This window comes from Nanorana parkeri, unplaced genomic scaffold (genome assembly GCF_000935625.1).
Source record: "Nanorana parkeri isolate BGI_ZX_2015 unplaced genomic scaffold, ASM93562v1 scaffold838, whole genome shotgun sequence".
Lineage (NCBI taxonomy): Eukaryota > Metazoa > Chordata > Amphibia > Anura > Dicroglossidae > Nanorana > Nanorana parkeri.
This window is the reverse complement of record NW_017307106.1, coordinates 645,606-671,251: the sequence shown is the minus strand read 5'-3', so window position 1 is coordinate 671,251 and position 25,646 is coordinate 645,606. Positions and strand designations below refer to the sequence as shown.

The window sequence follows — 25,646 nt, the reverse complement described above, 5'->3', positions numbered from 1 at the left end:
AGAGGTGTGAAAATCTCAAAACTTGGTGGAAAGAAATAAAATGTTTCGGCAGGTAAAACAGTTTTTTATATATGTATTTTGTCTGTGCATTTAGCTAATTGCCTGGAGCTAAGCTTTAAAATTTGATACTTTTTAATAAATGTTTTAACTATTTCAACAATTAAAATGCAATGAAATATGCTTTAAACTATAAAGACAAGCCTCTTGTTAATATAAAAAAATAAACTTAAAAATGTTGGTAGGGTTGTGTGAACTTATTGAATACAAATATAAAAAATAAATGTCCAGAAAATATATACGGCTGAAATCAGCCGTACCAGCCTGAAGTGAATAGCCGAACAGTGTTCGGCTCACTTCACTTCTGATCGGTCATTCACTCGGCTGCCCTCGGCAGCTTTGTGAATAGACCCCTTAGTTTTGGATAGAGTTTAGAGACGGTAGAACTGTTTGGCTTAAAGCTGGCTACACACTGGGCAATTTTAATCCGATTCTGGATAAACCAGCCCAAATTCAGTTAGTGGGTGGTTCTGTCTGCTGCCTTCTGCCTGACATCCTTTGAATGAATAATCAAAGAAGCCCGGATGGAAAATTGACAGTTGAACGGCATCTGCATCCAATCGGACGCAGGCACTGTTCAGGTATTTTGATAGTCAGCTGGGGCCAACTATTAAAATACAATAGCCACAGCGTGAGATTCCACCATCCATCGTAATATCTGAAAGCTGAAATCTGAAATCTACAAACGTATACCCAGCTTAACAGTTATTCAGGTCTTTATGTGAAGAAAGAAAAATCTCCAACATCAACATAGAGAGAAACAGAGATGCTTTTTTTTTAGTAGAGTATGGTAACCTACCACACTTGATAGCTTTTTTATTGGTGTGTGTCCTGTTACAGTTTTTTCTATCACTTCTATAACCATTGTCACTGGGACAGTAATTGGGTAAAATCTCTCTAAAGATGTGTGTACTGCCTCTATATTAACACTGTACTGTGCATGGTTGGTGTTAAGAGGTAACATGGCAGATTCCTAGGCCACAGTTTTTCCAGTTTTTACTCTTTTCATTGTCCAACACACACATTTTGGTGTAAATGCACTCTAAATATCAGGTATGTTTAATTTGATAGCAATATAATACACTTAGTTAAAGCAGGTAGTTGGGGAAAAAAGTTAGGCCAAGAGCTCTGCACTTCCCACTTTGGGCTGCTACAGTGGTGACTCAATCATGCCATAAAGATATGGAATGTAGAATGAAAAGAAAAGAAAAAAAAAAAAAGGGTGTATCTGCAAGTGTAAGAGGTTAAATATGTGTTTATGCCTAGGTATGGTTTCAAAATGACCACAAAACTTACAGAAGACCTTAGATATTCTAACTCAATCATTTTCAAGAATGGAATAAAAAAAACATGGTTGTAATGTTATGCTGTGCGCTCGGGAGCAATGGCTAATTAGCAAATAGGTGCTTAATGATCAGGATCCACGACTCATGCAGATCATGCGAGTGAGTCAAACAATCTCAACTAACCTTTTGAATCCAGCTTTCTATGTGATCTGTAGAATTCTTCATCTGCAATCATATGTTAACAAACCTATGACTTACTTGTAATCAATATAAAATATGTATTTAAACCTAAATAGTAAATTGTCAAAATGTTATTATTGGATAATTATTAGCTTAAAGGAGAACTATGGGGTAAACTTTTTATCCCATAGTTCTCTTTAGGGGCATGGAAGCACATATACTTAGGTCCTCCCGTGACCCAAAACTCAGTATATAACGAGCTATTGCATGCTATATACTAGTAGCACCGCAGCCGGGACGTATCCCAACAATCCTGTCGCGATCAACCCAGCTGGCAGATTGACAGCTGGCTCTGCCTATCTAGAGGCAGAGCCAGCTGTGCTTGTCGCCTCCCCGTTCGTTCCTCCACTCAGCTCTGGAGGATCGAAGAGGGGAGGGGGGTGGATACATGTGGGGACAGGTGACTGACAGTCATGGCTCTTGCAGGGACATGATAGAGAAGTGAGCGAGCGACGGTATGCTTTCGCTCACTTCCCCATCAATAGAGCCAACGTGTGATGGTTTCAATGTCACACGTGGGCTCTAACTATAAGGATGAGTGTAAATCACCCACCTCATAGTTCTCCTTTAAGCATTCAGCAACCAACCAACTAGTTGGCAAGCTAATATTTTCTACAAGTATTTTATTTTTATATGTACAGGTTTATTCTACAGTCAAAACGGGTAAAAGCAAAAAAATTTAACAGGCAATGTTAATTTTTATAACAATTTTCATCTTGTATTTTTATTTTATTATATAAAAAAATATGGATTTAAAAAAATCATATATTGTGTCTTATAGAACTTTTATAATGTTGTATGTGCAAAATACATGTCAATAAACTATTTTAGTTACATTTTGCAGTTGTCATGCTTGGTTTGCCAGCTTCTTCTCTGACTACAGCAGCTGGAGAAATGACACACTGAAACCGGAAGTGGTGTAATGCACCTCACTTCAAGGTCCAGTGATTGGAGGGGAGATCAGCTGATAAAAGTGTGAATAATTTTTCCTTTGATCTATGTGAACAGACCCACCGTTCCGGTCCTGGGGCCAAACAGGGAGAGCCTGAGATAGCCAGCTATCTCCTCATACTGGTACACATGTATGAGGAGATCTAACTGATTAAACTGACCATCAGGTGGACAGCTAAATATAATAATTTGGCACTTATGTATATTGAGATAGCGAACATAAAAAAGGTACAGGGGTCTATTCCCTAAGCTGCCGAAGGATCTAGCCATAGCTTCGTCTGATCCTTTGGCTAGCTTCGCCACCAGGACCCCTTCGGTTCAGTAGAGCCGAGGTGAAAGCCTTAGCTCGCCGAGCGGCCGACAGCCTGCTTCTGACAGCTGGGCGGAGCCAGCCGTCATCTTACGGCTGGCTCTGGCCACTTGCAGAGAGATCAACGTCCCTGGTTACCAGGTAACCAGGGACGCTGTCATTACACACTGAGAACCCGGCAGGGCCACTATGATATCACAGCGGCCTCTCCGTGTTCTCAGTGTGTAATGACAGATGGCGTTCCTGGTTACCTGGTAACCAGGAACGTCATCTGTCATTCCCCCCCCGGTCGCTCTGGGAGTCTAATAGGCTCCCAGCCACCCTGGAGAGAAACACTTTCTCCAAGCCTGAGAGGGCTGTATTAGCTGCTGGGGGCTCGATTTCAAGAGAGGAATGGCTATCTTACGGCGCTGACTGATAGCCTTGTGTCTCTACTTCCAATTTGTTACAAGCTGTGGTACCTCCGCCATCTCTTGATTGGGTCTGCCTCCACTGGGGTTTTAGGGCCTCCATTTCTTCTCCTTCTCTCTTGTTCCTCCTCCCCATGCCTTATGCTTTTACTTTTTCACCGTCTGAGCCGGGTGGACAACCGGGACGCACACAGACTCCAAGGACAACCTCCCTCTCCATCTCCTGAAGAAGCGCTATTTAGCGCGAAACGTCGAGAAAATCAAGCTCCTCCAACACCCTTTCTATACAAATCATGTATTGTGTCCATGAATTATCATCATGTTTTCCAATCATGTTTCATTGTACAAATCTTTAAATGTTATCCTTTTTTGAATGAACTTTAATCAGTGTGGAGGAAGCTTATAGGAGAATCATGTTGTCAAATTTTATCTATTCTATTCACCTTTTAATCAAATAAAAACCAATATTTTCTCAAAAGATGTTTGGTTTGTAAAGTTGTCAGTCGGCTGCCCAAAAAAACCCAACTTTTCTAATTTTGACATCCCAGAAAGGTTCACTCTGCTCGATCGAGCAAAGTAAACCTTTCCCTGCTCGTTTTTTTTTCTTCTGACATCGGAGCCGTTGGCTGCCGTCAGAAGAAAAAAAAAAAAGAGAAATCACCATAGGAATGCATAGCTAGGATTCCTATTGGCTATTTCAATTTGCAATAGCCAATAGTAAACTGGCTATTGCACCCACCCACTGCTGCTGTCAATCAGCAGAGGGAGACCTGCAGTTCTCCATCAGGTCCCCCTCTGGTGATTGACAGCAGCACAGGGCGGGTGCAATAGCTAATTTGCTATTGGCTATTGCAAAGTGAAATAACCAATAGGAATCTAGCTATGCATTCCTATGGTGTGTTCTTTTTTTCTTTTTTTTGACGGCAGCAGATCCGCCCGGCCAATAGAAAACAGTTGGGTGGAGCTAGCTGTCACTGCTAGCTCCGCCCAATCGTTTTCTATTTTTTTTTCTACTTTTTAAACTATTTTTCTATTCTGCTCGGTTCCACAAAGGGACCGGGCAGAACTCCAGTCCGGCATCTATGAGAATAGACCGAACAGCAGCGAGTAGCCTGCCGGAAGTTCGCCTTAGCCGATCTAGATGTTGAATCGTCTGAGTCGAACTCCTTCTGCACTTCGTGTCAGCCGAACATGCTGAGCATGTTCGGCCGACCCGAAGCCACGCCAAGCCACCTGATGTGTGGCTGTATACGGCTGGAATCAGCCATACCAGCCTGAAGTGAATAGCCGAACAGCGTTCGGCTCACTTCTCTTGGGGTCGGTTATTCACTCGGCTGCCTACAGCAGCTTAGTGAATAGACCCCACAGTTTCTCAGCTGATATTGGTTTGTTTAGGTGACTAATACTGATACAATTATCACTCTTAAGCACTAATAAAACTATTGTACAAACAAAATTTCATATCAGATCTTTTGATCAATATCTGTTGGATATTGGTAGTTATGAGTTTTTGTCGATAAAACTACCCATTTTTCCACTATGTATTAGCTCCTTTACCTTCTTTGGTATGCAAGGGGCACCAGATTTAACAACATAACCATCTTCTCTACAAAATAAGTAAAGTTGGTTCCAAAAGTGAGTTCCAGCTCAAATTATGGCATTATATACTCTACACAGCAGCACAAGGTAGACAGTTAGGTGACACATTAGATTTAATACCAACAGACAAGACATGAGGCTGCTGATCTAGATACGTAGATCCTGTTATGAACAAGGGGGAAAGTAGAACAAGCCCAATAGCATAAAATTGCTTGGAGAATTGGAGAATTTTCGAAATCAGCTATGTTGTCCTGGATTGTTCACTTCTCCTGCCTTCTCGAAACTCTTTTGTGAATAACCCTGAAATGTTTGTATAATCATACTCCTGCAATGTAAAAGGACCCATACCATTCATATTTTTTCTTAAGCCTAATTGTCATGGCTTCTTCTCAATGAATGTAAAAAACAATGTAGATATTAGTCTGACACATAACAACCAGTTACTGTTTATTGTAGACGAGTCAGTGGACCGTAGCGCACAGATGCTGTGATGCAAATACATTTTAATTAATGTTTCCTTGCTTTGCAGTCCTAGATATTTTCCACTCAAGTTAGAGAAAATACCTTCTGTCTAATTTGATTATAAATATATATTTTTTAGACTTCTCCTATGTGGACAGTGGTGTGCAGTGTGTACAATGTGTTTACTTTACAGTTTCCACTTGCTTTTGCCATTGTGTACATTTCTTCTTGATCCCTTGGCCTGTTTGCAAGACTGGTGCAATGGAAATAAACATCTGACTTCCTTGCTTGATCCAATTAGTAGGGTTGAAAAATGAACCATCACATCTTTAGTATGTACAGTATATACCATGACATTTTTTTAGTCAATCATGAAACCTCAGCAGATGAGTTTTATAAACATTGTAGTGTTATGTGTTTTATTTTAACCAGACAGCTTGAATGGTTTGTAACTTTTAAATAAGGTGGTGTGATGTAATTTGCACATCACTATAAATAATATTCCTCAGTACATATCATACATCTGGATGTATGTTGCACAACTTTTTCTATGGTAAATGAATTATTTAAGGTAACTTAACCTTGTTGTATTAGTACTGTTTAATGTCTATTTTTATATTGTTTTGTATCATTCCTCAATACATAAAAAAACTTAGTGGGAATATGTCACCAGCTTATGAACATTTAAGTATTTATAAATTCTTAACAAACAGTAAACAAGCAACTTATCCACAAAGCTCACAGGAGAAGCACTGAAGTTGTTTAGGTCATTCTCTTAGGCAGTCCAGCTTCCCCTGATCTCTCCTCCCTGAGCATCTGCTCTTGTGCTAATTTAGAATTGAGAATTTTTGCACAATGAATTGCGTGAGTATTCACTTCAGCTATTCAAATCATATGCAGATGAAAAAATAAACAGGAATTTGCTTTTTACATGACTTGATAATTGAAGTGATTATTCACACAATTTATTGTGTGAAGATCACTAAAGCAGAACTCCGGGCAAAAGTGTACTTAACCCTTTCAACTACCCCTACACTAAAAGGGTTAAGTGTTTGTTTTTGCCTAGGTGCTGCAGCAGAGGGGGAATGAGGCTCCAGGGCCTGGTCTAAAAACAAGCTGGCTATGAGGATCAGGTGAGTATAACTTTTTTAAAAGGTGCCCATACACCTTGCAATCATCGGACGAATATTCTTGTCCGATGATCGAACCGTCGTACGATTTTCATCATGCACCGAAAATCACAAAATTAAATTAGTGGTCGTTGGCAAAATCACCTGGCCGAATTTCGTTAATTGACGGAGCAGATTTTTGTTTGCGCATGAGCAGTGTTAATGGTGCGATTTTTGACGTACCAAAACGCCACCAACTGTAAGACCATGCCTAACAGCAGAGTTACGACTGCACATGCGCATAGGCCTGTTCACCACGTTTGCGGGAAGCAGCAGCTACTGCGCATGCGCAAACGGCAGCTACTGCGCATGCGCAAAGGGCACATGGCGCACAGGAAGTGACTTGCTCTGTCTGGGAATGATCCTATTTAAGATGGCCCAACTCCCTGGATATTTGCTGAGTGGTCTTTCAGCTTGAGTGTATCTTCCTGTATCTTGCCTGTTGCCATATCATCATCGACCGGATTCCTTGACCTTGCCTGATTGCCGCCTGCCTCCGACTTCTGCTTGTCCCTGGATTCTCCTTTGCCTGCTCCTTTCATACCTTGCCGCCCGATTGTTGCTGACCCTGGCTTGCCTGACTCCGCTCTGCTCCAGCCGCATCAGCACCTGCTTCCTGCCTCCCTGAAGACGGGCCTCAAGGACCTGCCCAGGCCCAGTGTCCTGCATCGTCCGGCACCGGTGCTGCCCGTTGTTTCCCCACCTCCTGTCTCCACATTCAGGGGTGTGGAATTCGTGCTGCAAAGGAGGCCTCCTCACAACTCGGCTCCCCACCAGGTACGTGATACCAACCTTGCGAATTTCGTACAATTCGACAGAGGTTTTCTAGCCTGCTGGAAAGTCAAAAGTCATACGATTGTACAGTATTTGCGGTTGTACACTGCCCATCAACCTTACAAATATCAGACGAAAATGCGATTGCAAACGCAAATCGCCCTATATTCGTTAGGTGTATGGGCACCTTAAGGATCCTTGAGTCATCATGTTATTTACAGTGTATAGGACGTAAGGACACCAAGGGAAATACCATCACTGCAGCAGAGAAGGTTTCATGGACCAGAGTAGCAGCCAGTCAGCTCCACAATATAGTATAACTTATTTTTTAGGACCTAGACAAGAACAAGCACTTAAACCTTGCAGTGTGGGGGTAGCTCCACTTCAAGGGTTAAAACCACTTTTGCCTATTGTTCTACTTTAACTCCTCTAGCAAATTAACCTTTCTATTAGCGATGCACTGATATCAGTATTGGTGCCGGGGCCAATAGTGGCCATTTTCACGAGTACTCACAGTCCTTTGCTTATAGGTGGCAAAGTCAAAGAAGTTGTCAGCTACACTTTTTTTTTTCTCATCAGCAGAAATACAGTCATTAAAACATTTGACAGCTTATATACATACTGTTAACATTTTGCAAGCCAGAACAGAACAAGTAAAACAAAGAAAAAAATATGTCGTGTAGAATACAGCAGAAGATTGTTTCTTTGGGCACAAAAGGTTGTGTGCTTACAGGCTCCGGTGATAGAAATCCTGCTATTATGCTCTGTAATATAATTCTTCCCCGACATCTGCTTTCTGTTAACGGGGAGAGAAGCTCTAAGATAGCAGAGAGCAAAGATGTGCAGTAACCCACAAAAACTGGAAATCATATGTTGGCTAGCACCAGTAAGCTTGAACTGGATTGGATACTATGGCTCACTAGCCTCTAAACATTTTTGTCACTATTTGTGGTGTTTAAAGAATTGGTCTTAAGGTAAATTACCCAGGAGATATTGGAGTATTTGCCTACCCCTTAGTTGGTTTTTATCTTGATGTGACTCTAGGTAAGGGAAGTCCTCAGGAATGAATTGAATTTCAGAGTGAAAAGTGGAGAATGTTTATTTTCCTTATTAGCAGTATCTAGTGCTTTCTGCATATTTTTTCTTTTGCGCTTTTTAATATAAACTTAAAAGATACATGGGGTAGATTGGTAATGTAAAAAAGATGGCCTCGCACATAACAATCTGACTGTGCAGTACACGGAAAAAAACAAAACCAACCTTCAAAATGTAAAATGTATGTGTCATGATGGAAGCTTGGGAATTATAGATTTCCTCACTACATGAAATGTAAAAATGTTTAATTTGTTAGTGTAAAGTGAAATAGGCACTTGACAGGAAGCCATTTTATCCAATCAGAATTCCTCCTTATTGATTAATAGACTATGATTAATATACACTGACGATTATAAAAAAAAAATCTAGTTAGCTAAATGGTTAGTGAATAGAGCCAAAGAAATTGGATAATTACAAGTGATGTCACAATGCTGCCTTTAAAGTGCTAAGGTTCTCATAAATTATGTGGATACTAGGCGGTGAGCTGTATGTGTGATCCCCTTGGGTGTGATCCCCAGTAAAATAGATACTGTGGAGTGAGCGCTGCATACAGATTTTACCACTTTATATGCTGGTAAGCAGATTTACCTGGTCTCCCTTCCTACACTTTACTTTTTGTGTGGAAGAAAAACAGCAAAATAAGTTCTATTGATGGCAGTACTATGTACCATAACTGATGTGGGCATTTGTAACAAAGTAAAAAACAAAATAATCCAATCTACTATTTGCTTGTATTTCTTATAAAATACTGTATCCTGAATACTATGATCTTGCTTTCAGCTTTAATAGCTTTAACTGCTTCAGGACTACCGTATGTAAATATACCGCGGCAACTTGAAGCAGTTATGCCAAGGTCATGGCTGCTGCAGAAACCATGATCTTGATATCATTTTTTTTTTACAGCCAGGCTGTTTACATACAAACATTCAGGCACCTACAGAGACATCTGTAGGTGCCTGAAAAGGTCATGATATTTAATGTAACTGTTCACATCTACTGAAGTGGTGTGCCATTTCTTTTTAGGTCAGACCTCAAAATATCAGTTTGAAAATTTTCTGCGACCCTAAGAAGATGGACTGTAGTAAAACCACACAGACTAATAAAAACACACAGAATAAATGCCATATCTAATCAGTGGACACCAAATGATATGAATGAGAGAGACTATTTGAAGTAGCTGGTTGTATACTCAAATCTACTGCAAAAATCTTTATCCAAACAACATAGTATTTTTATTTTTAATTCAATTGTTAGGTATTATGAGTTTTAATTCTAAATTGGGGTTGAACAGATTTGAGTAACAAATATTCTACTCTTGTTACACATTCATTCATTTTACTAAATAGGGTGATTAGCAGACCCCAACCTGAAATCCTATTTGCTAGGTTCACTCACCAGATGAATATTATTATAACCCTGCCATAATTATACTGTAAATAACTTCCATGTAAACTCAACTTCTTCCAGATCCTTTTATCCCTTAATGTGTGCAGTAAGTAATCTTGATTACAGAAAGATCAGACAAGTGATGCATGTTGTAAGCACACATGAAAACTGTTACCAGCATTTTCATCTCAAGGAAATCCTTACTTTAGAATAATGGGATGAAGAGTTTATTTAGATCTGGTATTACAAAAGCAAAAACAACAGAAATGGAAGCAGTCAATGGGAATAAAACTGAAAATCAGCTACAATAACTTAAAAAAACCTACAAATTCAAACAATGTATATATTGTAGACAGCAAACAAAGCCTAAAATATTCAACAGGCACGTACATCTACTATCAGAGGTTCCTGTATCGTATCAATGTCAGAAGAATGCTACCCTGATGCTATCAAACATGCACATGGGTGGCCTGGAAGCATTAGAAAGCACAGCTGGTGGAGGTCTTCAGATTCCCCTCAAGAAAGCAAGTAACACTTAAAATAGTGGACTATGTGGACATAAATATGGTAACAATATATTCATCTGGATGAGAGCAGTAGACCTACCTAACTCTTAATGTGCTTCCCCCCTCTACTTTAATATAAATGCACTTCAAATCCAAAAAGCGAGCCAGCATTTGTGATTATAAAAGGCCATAGTGAAAAAAAGAGGACACCAACTGACTGATAGTGGCACACAGTTTGAGTAGAAGCAAACACAATTACTTTTTTAAATCAATATACTGTATCATGTACAATTATATGCGATTGCTACTGGCTGTTTTAAAAAGTAATATGCTTTTTAACTTGTGAACATTTGCCCTATGTCTAATGAAAGTTGAACACTACCAACAATTCCTATGTCTACATAGTCCCAACTCTTTCATCTATATGTTTTCAGATTTCATCACACTGTACTCTACGGATTATATTTTGAAGCCAAATCCCAGGAAAAAATAACAATTTACATTCCACATTAGATGTGTAAATTATCATTAAATGCTGTGTTGTGTACAGAGGACGGCTGCAAAGTATAAAAATCTTACCTTGCAGCACACTGTCTACTACACACAACACCAAGCTTCCGGGCACTAAGGGGAGTGAGAGAGGCAACTGGAGTTGTACATTGTTCTGATCACATAACCTGTCCCTCCTCACTATTGTACATTCACAAAATGTCTTGTATTCTTTGAAAAAATGCAAGACATTTTGTGAATGAAAAATAGTGAAGAGGGGCTTTTTAATGATATTTAACACACCAGGCACTGTGTGTAAATGATCATTTTTCCCGGAGTGTGGCTTTAATGATGATAAGTATTATGTAATGCTTTTCTTATATATGCTTATATGTAATGCATACAAGTACCTTTAGTATTAACAAAACTGTACGTTATTAGTGTATCACTCGGCTGTAGATCCTCAAATCATCTCTGAATTTGTGCTGACACTGACCTTTCTTCTGGAAGGTGGCCACTTTTGTTCCCCATGGTCCCCGTGTGTGTTGTAAAGTAACCACCGCTCCAAGCTCGCTCCCATGATGGACTACAATCTCATGTGTAGTGTATTGATTTATTTAGATTAGAATTTTATAGGGTTTCATAATGTGTTGTTATTTCTTTAATGCTGTCATGAGCTCTACCTAGTGACCAAAGTGCCTACCTACCTTATATTAGTGCATGGGCTTGTTTATTAGTGTTTTCCACCCTAAAAAGCTTCTATCCTCCCATCATCCCTCATTCTGAGAAGGAGTAAACAAGTGCATCCTGGGAAGCCCAAACTGCTCTTTAGGACTGCATGTAAAGCACAGGCATCAAAAGGAGCCCAACAACCACCGTTGGTGCATGTTCAGTGTTTAGGAAACATTTTAATCCTCAGTGGCAGCATTGCTGTTGAACACATACATTCTCATTTACATACAGCATCTACCCCATCATTTAGCAGATCAGAGACACTGTTTATTGTTCAGCTTAATGTGTTCTCAATGTCTGTTTTTTCATACCTCCCAACTTTCTGACATAAGAGGGAGACCTTCCAGCACAACGTACTTAGGCAATGTCCCAGATAGCAAGGATAACTTGCCACAAACTTGTGGCAGGGTTAAATTGTAATTCTTGTTAACTTGCTGCACACATTCCTGGCAAGTTGTAGACTTGCAGAACACTTGCAGCACAAGTTCTAGTTGACACTTTTTGAATTTGTAGCAAATTTGCTTGACAAGTCTACAGCAGGAGACTTGTAGGTCTAAGCAAGAGCTCTGCAAGTGCACAGCACTTTTGCAAAGCACATTGATCTGGAGACTTGCAATGCAGACTTGCTGTAATTGTGCAACAAAATTGTGAAGCTTGGCAAGTCTGCAATACTTTAGCAAGTCATTTTCAAACTTGCAGCTCAATTGCTTGCTATCTGGGGTCCTGCTACGTCCTCCGTTATGGCTTTTCAAAATAGCAAACAAGATAATTAGGAGAGAAGATGGTTTCAGTTCAGAATAACACATTTGGCAGTTAAATAGAACCTTTTCATTGATATATGTATATCAAACCAAATAGATGGACATCAGAGCATTTAAGCAGGAAGGCTAGTGTGAAAGTAGCCTTACATGTAGCCAGGATAAAATAGCATAAGTATGAACTATCTTGCCTGGCAAAGGATGTGTAATTTTGTTTAGTCAGTCTTGTAATCTAGGGACTTCTGCAAGAGAGCACAAACCATGGTTGTAATGCTTTACTGGTTCCAAAGCAAGACATAATAAATGCACATGTTTTTCTTTTATAATTATGTGCATTTATAATTTTCTTAAAAGGTGGACTTTATCTTTAAGCAATACAGCATAGCAGCCTTTCTAACCAGTTTGCCACATCACCCTGGGGTGCCTTCAGGCTTTTTCATGGATGCCTTCATATTTGTGCACCACATCATGCATTTCTATTGTGCAGGCAAGCTAGCCATCAGCACCATGAAATGCATGAAGCTCTCCTCCAGCATTCAGAAGAAGAAAGAAGTCCACCCCATTAAAGTCTGCTCCACCCCCACCCTCTGCCGTGCTGTGGTAAAGATTATAACAGAGGACCTTGATGTGAAGGGGGCTACTGATGTAAAAAGGGAAGTCTGACAGGAATGGGGAACTCTGTGGGAAAGGGGATTTTCTGATATGAAAGGGAGGCTCTGATGGAAAGAGGGCAACTCCACATAATTTTAATTTTTTTGTTGTTTGCAAGGGGCCTCCCCTTAAAATCCCTACCAAACCATTATCTAGAATAAGGGTCTGGTATTTATTTTGGAGGGAACCACACAGCATTTTTTACATTTACTTTTTTACATTTTAGACTGGGTGCCTTGAAATTTTGCTTACTTTTAAAGGTTTACTTGACTACAAAAAGGTAGAGAAACGCTGGTCTAAAGACCCATCCCTAGCCTGTGATTGGACAATGAAGGAGCAGCAGCACACTGAGGTAACATCTGTGCAAAGCAACAGAACCCTGATATATTAAAAATATTCTTTTAGTTTTTGTCAAGAATACATAGCGGCATTGAATTGTTTTTATCTCTGCCTAGAGCGCAGTTTTAAAATATAAAAAATGATTGCAATGCAGTGTATACCTACTATTTAAATACATTTCTGAGTTCTCATTTTTTATTTAAAATGATATTTAAATGTGGTAACTGCAGATAGAGATGTAGGACTGTCTGCCAGTCTCTAGTCTTTTACAAATAAATTCCATATGGTGGTTATAGAAGCAAAACATTAACACAGTGACGAAAACAGATCTCTTGATCTTTAGGGTGCTATTTGCCTCTGTCTAGCCAAACACATAACATGAAGTTTAAAACGCAGCAAGACACTATAGCCTGATTAACCTGAGATTCACCTGCCTTAGCTGTGCGAATTGACTGCATAACATCTTCCAGAGAGGCAGCAAGATAAGAGCAAACAGGGCAACTTAAAGGGAATGGATAGTCTTCTTTAATATTTTTTTTTAATAAACATGTAACAATGACATTAACAATGAGGGATAATGTTTTCAAATTCTGGTTTCTCTGTATGATTTGTAAATTTGTATGTTGATGGTAACAATAATATTTGTTAATTGCATATGTGCTATCCTGTTGCAACTATGAGGGTTATTGACAAAGCTGCCGCAGGCAGCCGAGTGAACACCCGACCCGAAGTGAAGTGGGCCGAACGCTGTTCGGCTATTCACTTCAGTCTTGTAGGGCTGATTTCAGCCGTACAATGGCTGAAATCAGCCGTACATCGGCTTGCTTCGTCTGGATTCGGGTTCGGCCGAACATGCTCTGCAGTCGAGCCGAAGCATATGCCTTCGGCTCGACTGAGCCACTCGGCCAGCTTTGGGAGCTGTACGGGCTAGTGAATAGCCCGTACAGCAGCCCTTCGGTTCTACTGAATTATATAAATATAATGTATATATTTTGAACCCAGCAATGTACCCAAAACATCATCAGGTATTGCATGAAGGAGAATTCAATGGACTCTATCCCCAAGGTGATAGTTTGTGCTTTCTCCTTGTAGGCGAATTCTGTCCAAATGGCGCTCTCTGCTGTCTGTGGCTGGTAGCCAAGACAGAAGAGAATGAAATTAGGTTATGTGCATGATTTCAGAGTGCTGTAATGTATTTAAGGAAATGTGTGCATATTCCAGCATCACTCTGCCTCTTTGTACATCAGCAGCTGCATTTTGATGTATGGACAATGACGGCAACAAGGGACATTTTTGGGATTTTCTGCAGCACTGCAGAAATGGTTCTGGAAAACAGCAGTAAATGTTAAATTATAACATGGACTGCTTTTAGGCACTTCCAAACACATATTAAACTTATATTATTATACATTGATACCAAATTTATTCTGAAAGTAGAAAAAGGTAAACAAAATGTACAAAATACCCAAGTAAACTAGAGAAAAATAAGAAAGTGAAAACATATCTATACTCCATAATACATACAGGTGGAAGAATGTTTGATAGCTTGGTATGTATTCCCTTTTCACTAAATATATTTAGATCTCTCCTAGCCCAGGAATGATGTGACATCTAGACCAGCCCATTAAAATTAATTTACTAGCAGTAACAGAACGCACAGACAGAGATCAGAGACATGAAAATGTGAGAAGTATGAAACTTTAACTTGCATGCCAATAAATATACATTACTCATGATATTCACATTGAAAATGATCTCCATGTGTATTATATTTAAGATTTAAATGTAAAGCATGAACATTTTTTTTATATCAGCATGCATATATTCCAAATTAATTTCAAGCCAGGCTTGCAATAGCATGGGCAGTTGGCGTGTCATACCTAAAGGGTCACCTAAGAGACACCACTAGGGCCTAAATTTCATTAGACACAAAAGCCAAAAGGCTGCAGAGTCTAAAAGGCAGTTCACACACATGAGCATGTTCGGCCGACCCGAAGCCACCCGATGTACGGCTGATTTCAGCCGCTATACGGCAGAAATCAGCCGTACCAGCCTGAAGTGAATAGCCGAACAGACCCCATAGTAAATATTTAGTATAAGCAGTGTGATATAGAGGTATATTTGAGCCAAAAGATAGCAGTGTTTTAGTGTCTGAGCTTTGCAGGAAATACAAGGTCTGATTTACGACAAAAAGAACACAGGAAAAAATGGACTGATGCCTAAAGCACTTTGTCAGCTGCGAGCTCTCTATTTGCACCAGAAAAAAAATAAAAAATGAAAACGTACTGGTTGCAAAAGGCAGTTCAATTATTTTCAATTTTTTTATAAATTTGCTCTTATATGTGCACAAATCCATATGGAACACGGGCAGTAGACATGTGCGATTCGTTTAGTTCCAAATCGAAATTCGGATGAATTTTCGGAAATTCGGATGTATCCGAATTCCGAATTACAGACATAACGAATGCAAACGAATCCGAATTTCCATTTCCGAAATTCGGTAGTTAGTTAGTACGAACGTTCGTTTCGTTTTCTTTTCTTATTCGTTTCTTATTCGTTTCTTATTCGTTTCGTTCGTTGGAGCAAAGTGACATTAGAGAAGGAGAAAAATATTTTTTCCCCCTCAAATGTCACTTTTGCTGCAAACGAACGAAACGAATAAGAAACGAATAAAGAACAGAAAACGAAACGAACGTTCGTACTAACGCTACCGAATTTCGTCCGAATCCGAATTGACTTTCACACCCGAATCCTGAAAAACGAAATAACACAAATCCGAATTTAAAACAAAATGAAACTAAACGAATTTTTTGGCAGTGCACATGTCTAACGGGCAGTACACAGACCAGCCAAAGACAGATACATACTATCAGGATACTGCATGCAGAAATCCTGTAAATGGGTGTAACCAAATATTTTGACTGCACTACAGACACCGGACCCAAATTAAAAGCGAAACAAGATTTTATTGTGAGCAGTATAAGCAACAACCAATAAATGCATGTGCAGTGTAAAACTAACAACTAACTACGGTATATACAAAACAGAAAAGAGGTTGTAGCACAAGCAGAGTCAGGTGACAAATAGCAGAAATACAAGAGAGCCAGTATCAAGAGGGACACAGAAATCAGGGTCATGAGCCAGGATCAAGAGGGACAAAGAAATCAGAGTCTGGAGACAGGTCAAGAGGGTCACAAGGATCAGAATCAGAAGCCACAGGACCAATGCAGAGGCAAGGCGAGCTTAGGGAGAAGGGGCTTAATACCTTCCAAGCAGCCAGCATCAGGTGGTGACTAATTGCCAGAGGACTGCTGAGAGACACTCACTGGTGGACACTGGAACTGCATGCATCAGATCCACACACCACAGCACCAGGTGCTCTGGTTCCTAACACATACCATTGAAAATTCGAATTCATGTGAATAGAGGCAGAGTAGGGTGTTGGTCTATATGGGTCATGCTAAATGGCAGGTGTGATCAAATACCTACATATTGGAGGTCTGAAGTCTACAGTAAAATGTATAGCAATATAAAAACACAGTACTGTTTTATAGGCTATATATACTGTTTATTGGCTAGATCCATCTTCTCTGTGGTGGCACAAGGGCAGTCTGGGCACTCCACTTCTGCCCCCTGTGGATGCCTGGAATGTTTGAAAACATGCTCCTGTGGCCGCAGTGAATGAAATGGAGTTCCCACAGTTCAGAGAATGTACTCATTCATTGTAATCTGTAACCTTAAGACATTCTGGTCCTGTAGCCAATCAGGGAAGGTCTGATACTGCCATATGATATGGCAGTTGTATGATATTTGATTGGCTAAACATTACAATGTATGACCACATTCTCTGAATTGTGGGAACACAGCTATTTCACTCACTTTGGCCACCGGAGCATGTTTGTAAACATTCTGGGCCATTCCAGAGATTTTACCGATTCCAGTAATGACCCAGCAAACACATCAAACTTCCGGCAGTGCCAGGTCATTATTGGCAAGTTCCCAGGTATGTGTAGATAATACCCACACTCTGCAGTCACTAATTCACAACAGAACATGTCACAGTTCACACCATTACAGTACTACATATATGTATATGTATTACTAGTATTCCATCCAGCATTTGAAGAGACAAAAGGACTCATATGAAACCTGTGTAGGAGATTGATATCAAAAGCACTCACATGTAAAAATCATATAAAATGTATTTTATGTCCATCATGATCAGGAACAGCGTATTTTGCTTACCTGTGAAATATGTGATTAAAGGTTTATAATAAAAGAGAAAAAATGTGTTTCTGTGACCGGTGCTGGAATGGCCAGCTTGGATAACTGCAACTGAATTACAGATCTGGTTAAGCAGAAACTGCATATTGTAAATAGAATACACTCCAGCATATGATACACATTACAGGAGATGTGTTTTGCTATCACACTCTTTGATCATGTTTAGTTCTTTAATGTTCCCTTCATTCATGGAAAACATTTTTGTCCAGCTTCAATTCGCCTAAGGCAGTTGCTATGCAACAGTGCATCACCCCATAATTCAAACGAGTGAGACGAGACGAGTGTTTTAAACTTCAATCTGTGCTCTCTATAAAACTCTAAAGCATCATATCTGCTAAGTCCTGAAACAGTGGGAAATAGTTAAAAGTCATTTTTAATGAGGTTACATAGGAAGGTGGTTAAAGGAGAGAAGTTTGAAAAATATCGTTGTCTGGTCGATGGTACATGCATCATTCTCTTTATCCCTTGTCAATTTTTATGTCAATGGCCACTTGGGAACTTGTGTTCTTAAAGCATCTGTTGCTTGGAATGTATTTAATAAGTGTTAAGCAATGTGTTGTATGCAGAAAGTAATCTATATCAGTTTTGAAATCTTATTTCATAAGCTTGACGGCGCTTATCTGTTGAAAACATGTCCCTTATTTCATTATTTTTGCTCTTTGCATTGCATATCCCATGTCAATACAATCCTGCATACTGTTTTATGATTCAGATGCACTGACAGGTAGCCTTGGGCTCTCTATTGATCCTTACCTTCTTACTGTCATGCCATGTCTTGTGCCCAGTGTTCAATAAAGTTTTTTGAAGAGCTGGTCGACTTGTGGATTTAATCTGATGATTGATAGCCAGTATACACTGACAGGCATCCAATAAGGACAGTTGTCATAACACACAGGCAAAGGTGCAAAAAGAAAATGCTATATATACCAGCGGGCAGGATTTTCAATAAACATTACCGTGTATTGTCCCTGAATTGCAAAGTTATGTGCATTGCCATAACATGGAAGCAACAGCTTAAATATAAATGTATCACAGTTTTAGTGAATAGATATATGGACCTGTATGAACTTGAAGACATTTTACTAAAGTAAAGTATTACATAGATCCTACATTCTGCAGGAGCTTGCAAGAAAATATAATTTACGTATTTAATATTACTGCCATTTATATAGCTCCAAAAATTTACATAGTTGCACATTCACATCAGTCCCTGGCTTCAAAGATCTTACAATCCAAGGTCCCTTTCTCACATACATAGGGGGCCAATTTAGACATGAGCCAATTAACCTACCAGCATGTCTTTGGAGTGTGGAAGGAAACCGGAGTACCCAGAGGAAACCCACACAAGCACAGGGAGCACATGCAAACTCCTTGCAGATAGTGTCCTGACCAGGATATGAACCAGGGACCCTTAGTGCTGCAAGGCAGAAGTACTAACCACTGTGCCAAAAAAGTGCAAATAAAGTGTAACATTCTACTTAAATCATGTTAACATCAGCTGAACCCATGTGTTATATAAAGCAATATGTCTTTATATCTGTCACTGTTAAACTTTTTACTGTCGCCTAAAAATACAACTAATTAAACCAGCACTTTATAAAAGCATAACAGTTAAGTCTAAGTAGAGCAGCTATATCAGTATTTTTTATTTTTTTTTCTATTCTGACACGGCTCCATGTCAGAATAAAGAAAAAAGCAGTGTTTCTCTCCTTGGCAGCCGGGAGTGGGGGACTCCCGGAGCGCCCGGGAGTTTTTTCTTTTTTTTCGACAGCAGCAGAACCGCCGGCCAATAGAAAACAGTTGGGCGGAGCTAGCAGTCATTGCCAGCTCCGCACAAATCGTTTTCTATTTATTTTTTTCTACTCTTTAAACTATTTTTCTGTTCTGCTCGGTCCCTCGAACATGCTGAGCATGTTCGGCCGACCCGAAGCCACCCAATGTACGGCTGATTTTAGCCAATATACGGCTGAAACCAGCCGTACCAGCCTGTAGTGAATAGCCGAACAGTGTTCGGCTCACTTCGCTTTAGGTCGGTCATTCACTCGGCTGCCTACGGCAGCTTAGTTAATAGACCCCTTAGATATCAACTTTCTTTCTTGGGTTTTTTGCAAATCAAATAAATCATCTTTTTTGGAACCATTTTGTTTCAAATTATGCTGAAATCAAATTTCATGCCACTCTTTGGTTCTTATTAAACATGTAACCTGCAGAAAAATTTGGTTTGGTTTGGATATTTCGTTATTTCAAGATTCGCATACGAAATTCAATTCGATTCTGGTTTTCGGATTCAGACGAAATCCGGATTTCCGTTAGTTTCGGATGAGTTTACGAATATTCATTACAAATACCACAGAAAACCATATACAGATATTAATACTAAATCTGAAGCCCCTAGACCCGAATGGCTTTCGGGAGTCTGCATTTCCGAATACTATTCGGGAGCTCCTGAAAGCAATACAGGGTTGGGAGCCATATTAAAGCTGAGGCTTCCAGACCCAAATGGCTTTCGGGAGCTAAAATGGCAAATCAACATTTCAATGCAAATTATTATGTTATGAGTATTTTGGATGCATGATTTTTTACACAAGTTTTACAGCTTGTCTACCTTGCAACAAATGTGGCAAAGACAACTGGGTCCCTCTATGTCTTAGGAGTACAGTTTTAAGAGTCAACCCCATGACCCTTCGCCGCCACTCAATATGGAGGAGCCTAAGTAAGGACAGCGCCTACAACCACCAATCCCAGAGCAGGATCAGAGCGAGGTGGATAGGCTGTTATACTGCTGGCAATGTGGATGACTTCTCAGCAGCATCAGTAGGGAAGCTAAAGAAGACAGCTGAAGGTATGTGCAAAAACTGCTGAATGCCTGCATTGCAGTACTGTAGCCTATTTAGTGCCAGTGGCATACCGACAGGCTTACGATAAAGCAAACCCATACTGATGTAAATATGAAAGCTTCCATTTCTGAAAATGTTAGTTGTCTCTGGCATCAGTACATTGACTAGACATGTGCCCTGCCAAAAAATATTTTTAGTTTCGTTTCGTTTTAAATTCGGATTTGTGTTATTTGGTTTTTCAGGATTCGGGTGTGAAAGTCAATTCGGATTCGGAATTCGGATTCGGACGAAATTCGGTAGCGTTAGTACGAACGTTCGTTTCGCTTTCTGTTCTTATTCGTTTCTTATTCGTTTCGTTCGTTTGCAGCAAAAGTGACATTTGAAGGGGAAAAAATATTTTTCTCCTTCTCTAATCGGATTCGTTTGCATTCGTTATGTCTGTAATTCGGAATTCGGATACATCCGAATGTCTGAATTTCCGAAAATTCGTCCGAATTTCGATTCGGAACGAAACGAATCGCACATGTCTAACATTGACCTAGAGCAAGCATTTAGCAACCAAAGTCAGACTAAAGTCATAGCTTCTGCTCTGCATACTTGTTGCAGGTGAGTGACTTGACTTGATGAACAAAGCAGCCAAGCAACTAGCTTTTTCAGTAGGTTAGGAATGCAACCTCTATATTTCCTTAGTACATGTTTCTTTTAAAATGCCTTATTTGCTTGTTTTAGAGTGAACATGAAAAGTATATATTTGAAATGATATTCATGTTTTTCATTCGGCTGCCTGGTGTACAGTTTAAGTATACAAATATTTTTATGTATTTTTTCATATCTAGTAATTCAAACGAGAGCATTCTAATCAGGTAAAGCTACATGCCAGTAATGTTAAATCACTAACTGTAGTGAAAAACAGTTAAGCCATTTTTATGGAAAGTGTTTGAATCGGTTTCCTGCATGGAAATGTACCCATGCTTACAGTTCGTAGATAAAACCCTACAGATAAAAGATTCATATTTATGTGTTTTTAATCATAAAAATACAGAGATTATAAATACTGGTAGTGTTTCATGTGAAGCCAATAAAAATATTTTCCTAAGAAAATGATTTTATCTTTATTTTTTTAAATGTAGAAATTGCGAAGATAGTTGCCAGTTCTGATATGTGCCATGCCCTACAGCATTGTATTCCAGTATGGGAAAATTATGCTTTTCCGATGTTTGTCTTTACGTAGGAAAACAATAATGCAAATGGTTTATGTAATCAGAAGGAATTGACTTGTTTAAGCATCGCTATCGGCGGCGATACCGAGTATTTGCATGAGTACTCGTACTCATGCAAATACTCCGATACAAAAAACGAGTACCTGTGCCGCGTCCACCATCTTCAAGGACCCGAAACCGCCGCACACAGGAGCTCCATAGCGTCTTCAAGGAAACAAGATGGCCGCAAACTGCACATTGTACCCCCATAGTGGGGGAAATAGATGAGCACATGTCCAGACTCCAGAACAGTGTATTATTGTATAGTGTGGCACAGTTATATCCAATTCTGCATACCTGGCTTTATATTATAAAGTTCTTATAATATAAAGCCAGGTATGCAGAATTGGTTATAGCTGTGCCACATTATACAGTGTTCTGGTCTAGAGTCTGGGCATGTGCTCATCTATTTTCCCCACTATGGGTGGATACAAGCCTTAGTTAGCAATGGCATGATAAATATTAATTTCATGTTCATTTCATGTTCTTCATAATATTAAGAAACTGACCTAAAATCATGATTTTGTATTGCTTTAGAAAAAATGTGACCTGTCCCTTTAAGAAAAAGTATCGGTAATTGGTATTGGCACTCGTACTTGGTCTTAAAAAAGCTATCGGAGCATCCCTAATTCTTTCACAATAATAGTGCTTAGCTTGAAAAGTCCAGCATGGGCAATCAATTCAAGACTGATGACTTGGGGGTGTATACAGAAGAAGTCACAGCGTATCACAGACATATAATCATTTCCCTATCTAACTGTAATTAGCTATAAATGGTGTTGTAGAGCAAACTGAGATAACACATAATTCCCTTTTATTTGATCAGGTCTAAGGAGCCTGATCACACCATACCGCACTGTGGTAATGTGGATGGTATTGCATGCTTTACCTCACACTGAAACATAAAGTGTATGTGTGGCACTATTCATTTTAAATGAAACCCCATTAAAATGTAATTGTGGTTAGAACATACCGCAGCGTACCACAATGCATAATGTGGGGTGCAAAGCATAGTGTTGAAAAAAAAATGTTGGAGTGACATTTACTGTGTTAGATCTCAGTAACTGACCACACAGAGGACAGTTCACTCCAATGGTCTTCTTGTTATTATCATCTGAACCCCAAGTTACATCTATCCTGAAATTATTTCTATCATGTAAAAATAGCTCCCCATGCAAGGCCAAAAAACATAAATTAGAATAAAATATGCCACATGTTTCATTACCCTTCAGCTGAGGACAAGTTTATTATCAGGGGCTGGAGGCAGGGTCACTAGATGAAGAGGTGGTTGGCTGATGTCCAGAAGCCAGAGACCTACAAGAACATCGCTTCAAAAAGGCTTAATTTTCTGCTATACCACAATTCCACGGTGCATTATTTTTTTTTTTCAAAAACATGAATCAATAACAAAAGGTCATTGCTATTTATATTGCATATTTATTTATGAATATCATATTTTTGCCTAGAATGTGGACCACCACAACAATCATCATATGCTTATGAAGTAAATATCAAAAATATAAATGGCCTTCCATTCTAGATCCAGCTCTTCCTAACTAACCCTATTTACCTCATTCTGGGTTTTCTGCAATAAGTACAGCAAAAACATTCTTAAAAAATACTCTTGAAATGCAAATCTGATTCAAAGACAACCTGTGTTTAGCAGGCACACACAGATAAACAAGCCAGGGTAGATCAAAAGCTTACTGTGTCACAGCTCATCTAAGAGTAATTATTTTTATAGCAACCATAATCCAAAAGGTTAATGTATTATTAATAAGCATCTCTTTACCTGGACTCAAGCACCACATTTAAACACCCCTGCGACACTGCAAAGCAAGGCCGGTGAGCCAGTGGCGTCACAAGGGGGTGCGGCCCGCACCCGGGTGACACCATTGGAGGTGTGACACCAAAATTTTGGTGTCATCCCCCTCTGAAAAGTCGGGCGCTCGGTCATGGACCGAACGCCCGACAGTATCAGGAGAGAGGGGGGGACCGTCCCCTCCTCGCTCTGCCGGTGTCCATCACCAAGATGGCCGCCGGCAGGTATCAGAATACTGCCGCGCGTGCGCGATGACGTCATCGCACACGTGTGTGGTGACGTCACGCGCATGCGCAGTGACGTCTCAGCGGGGTGACACTCGGTTACCGCTCCGGGTGTCACCCAGCCTCGGGACGCCCCTGCGGTGAGCTTACTTTTCTCAAGTACAGATAAACAATTCTCCTTCCCCACCTCCCCTGCCCTCCCACAGCCTAATGAATGGATAATGAAAAAGAAGCAGCATGATGATGAGGTTATCTATGGGTACTCCCTTGCAGTAAGCAAACTACCACGGTTAGACTTAAATAGGATTTACTAAATCCTGGGTTGTCTCCCTGTGGGCACCTAGTTTTACACCTCTCCCCCTAATTACATAATTTCAAGACAAATTGAGGAAATAGAAGGGTTTTTGGAGGGGTGTAAATGACCGCCCAAGAGAAATATGTTAAAATATTATTTCAAAATGTATTATGTTAAATACTATTATACATACATTCATGATTTAAAACAAACATAATAGAACAAAACAGATCTCTGCAGAGGATATGTTTAAATATACATTGCTTGTATGTTTCTAAAATTCATTTGGTCCGACATATCATGAAGTTATATCCCCCTTTGCCTTCTTTCTTTAGGACTGTACATAAAATGTATTATGTATTATAGTCGCATAGTCTCTCCTGCCATGTTTTATCTCTGCACCTGTTATATCTCATCAATATCTTTTTGTGAGTGAGGTCTCCAGAAATGGTCACAGTATTTTAAATGAGGCCAGGGGATTCTTTTTCCGCAAGTGTGTTCCCCTGTTTTGACTAATCTTCCCGCAATGCCAAATCGTGTTCTATGTTGCAATAACCTCCAAAATTACCCACCAAACCTTCATTTACAAAAAGATTAAGTAGAACAGAACCCAGTACAAAGCCTTGTGGTACACCACTAGTGATTGGTCTCTGTTTGGAATTAACTCCATTTACAACTACACTCTGATATCTTTCCCTTTGCCAACTGCATATCCACTGAACTACCCAAGGTTAAAGTCCTAGCTTGTACAATTTATTTATGTAAAATCATATCAAATAGTGTGCTAAGATGAAGATAGGCGATGTCCACTGCACAACCCTGGTCTAAAACATTTGTGCTATAGTCCACAAAAGTATTTAAATTCGTCTGAAGATCGCCCTCAGTAAAGCCATGCTATTTTGGCATCCAGCAAGTTGTGAGTTTTTAAATGATCTTTTTAAGAGTGACTCCATCAATTCTACTACTACAGAGATGTCTAATTCATTGGCCAGTAGCTGCCAGCTTCTTCTTTGTACTACTTTTTTTGTGTATAGGTACAGTCTTAGCTGTCTGTCAGTCAAGGGGAACTTCTCCTGTTAGAAGAGATCAATTAAAAGATTACGTAAAATTAAAAGATTAGTCAACATCGATACCCTTCTTAATGGATTGAGCTAGATTCCCCTATGTGATTGGACTACTTTTCATACACTTCTCCATCAGATACACTTTCCATTTCCTTGTTTCTCCTCTATGCTGATGTTTTTTGCTTCACTATCCTACTTACCGCTGTAGTAAACCCTAATGGTTTTATGTTCCATTTGTTTCTATTCATTTGCCTGACCATATAATCTAGTTGGCTCAGGGATCGTGCCTGCTGATTACTGACTACTGCTGATTATACTGACAGTATAAGTAAAAATACATAATAATACAAAAGGGTAGATTTGAAGGTATGCTGTAAATATATAAATATAAAAGCTCATAAAAATAATGTGAAATGTATCATTTTATCTAAAAATCACATGCACATAGCGTTTTAAAGTGTAGTGTTCTATTATCACCATTATTAGCAACTCATTCTATTTAAGTTAGTAACGTGAAATAGAAAAGCACCTATATTGTTTGTGAGTGGAGAGCCTCCCCCTAACATTGGTGATTTCTTTGGATTTTTTTCCCTTTCATTAGCGGTCAAGGGAAAAGTGTCAGCTTACGTTGGTGATGAGTGAGGAAC

General features: G+C 39.5%; 1 long non-coding RNA gene across 1 annotated transcript; it reads left to right on the top strand.

Moving 5' to 3' along the window:
- Positions 1 to 1,498: 1,498 nt before the first annotated feature.
- LOC108794349 lies at positions 1,499 to 22,731 on the top strand. The gene is made up of 3 exons (XR_001941703.1): positions 1,499 to 1,580; positions 21,216 to 21,219; positions 22,721 to 22,731. It is a non-coding gene; the product is annotated as an uncharacterized LOC108794349 (long non-coding RNA).
- Positions 22,732 to 25,646: the final 2,915 nt, after the last annotated feature.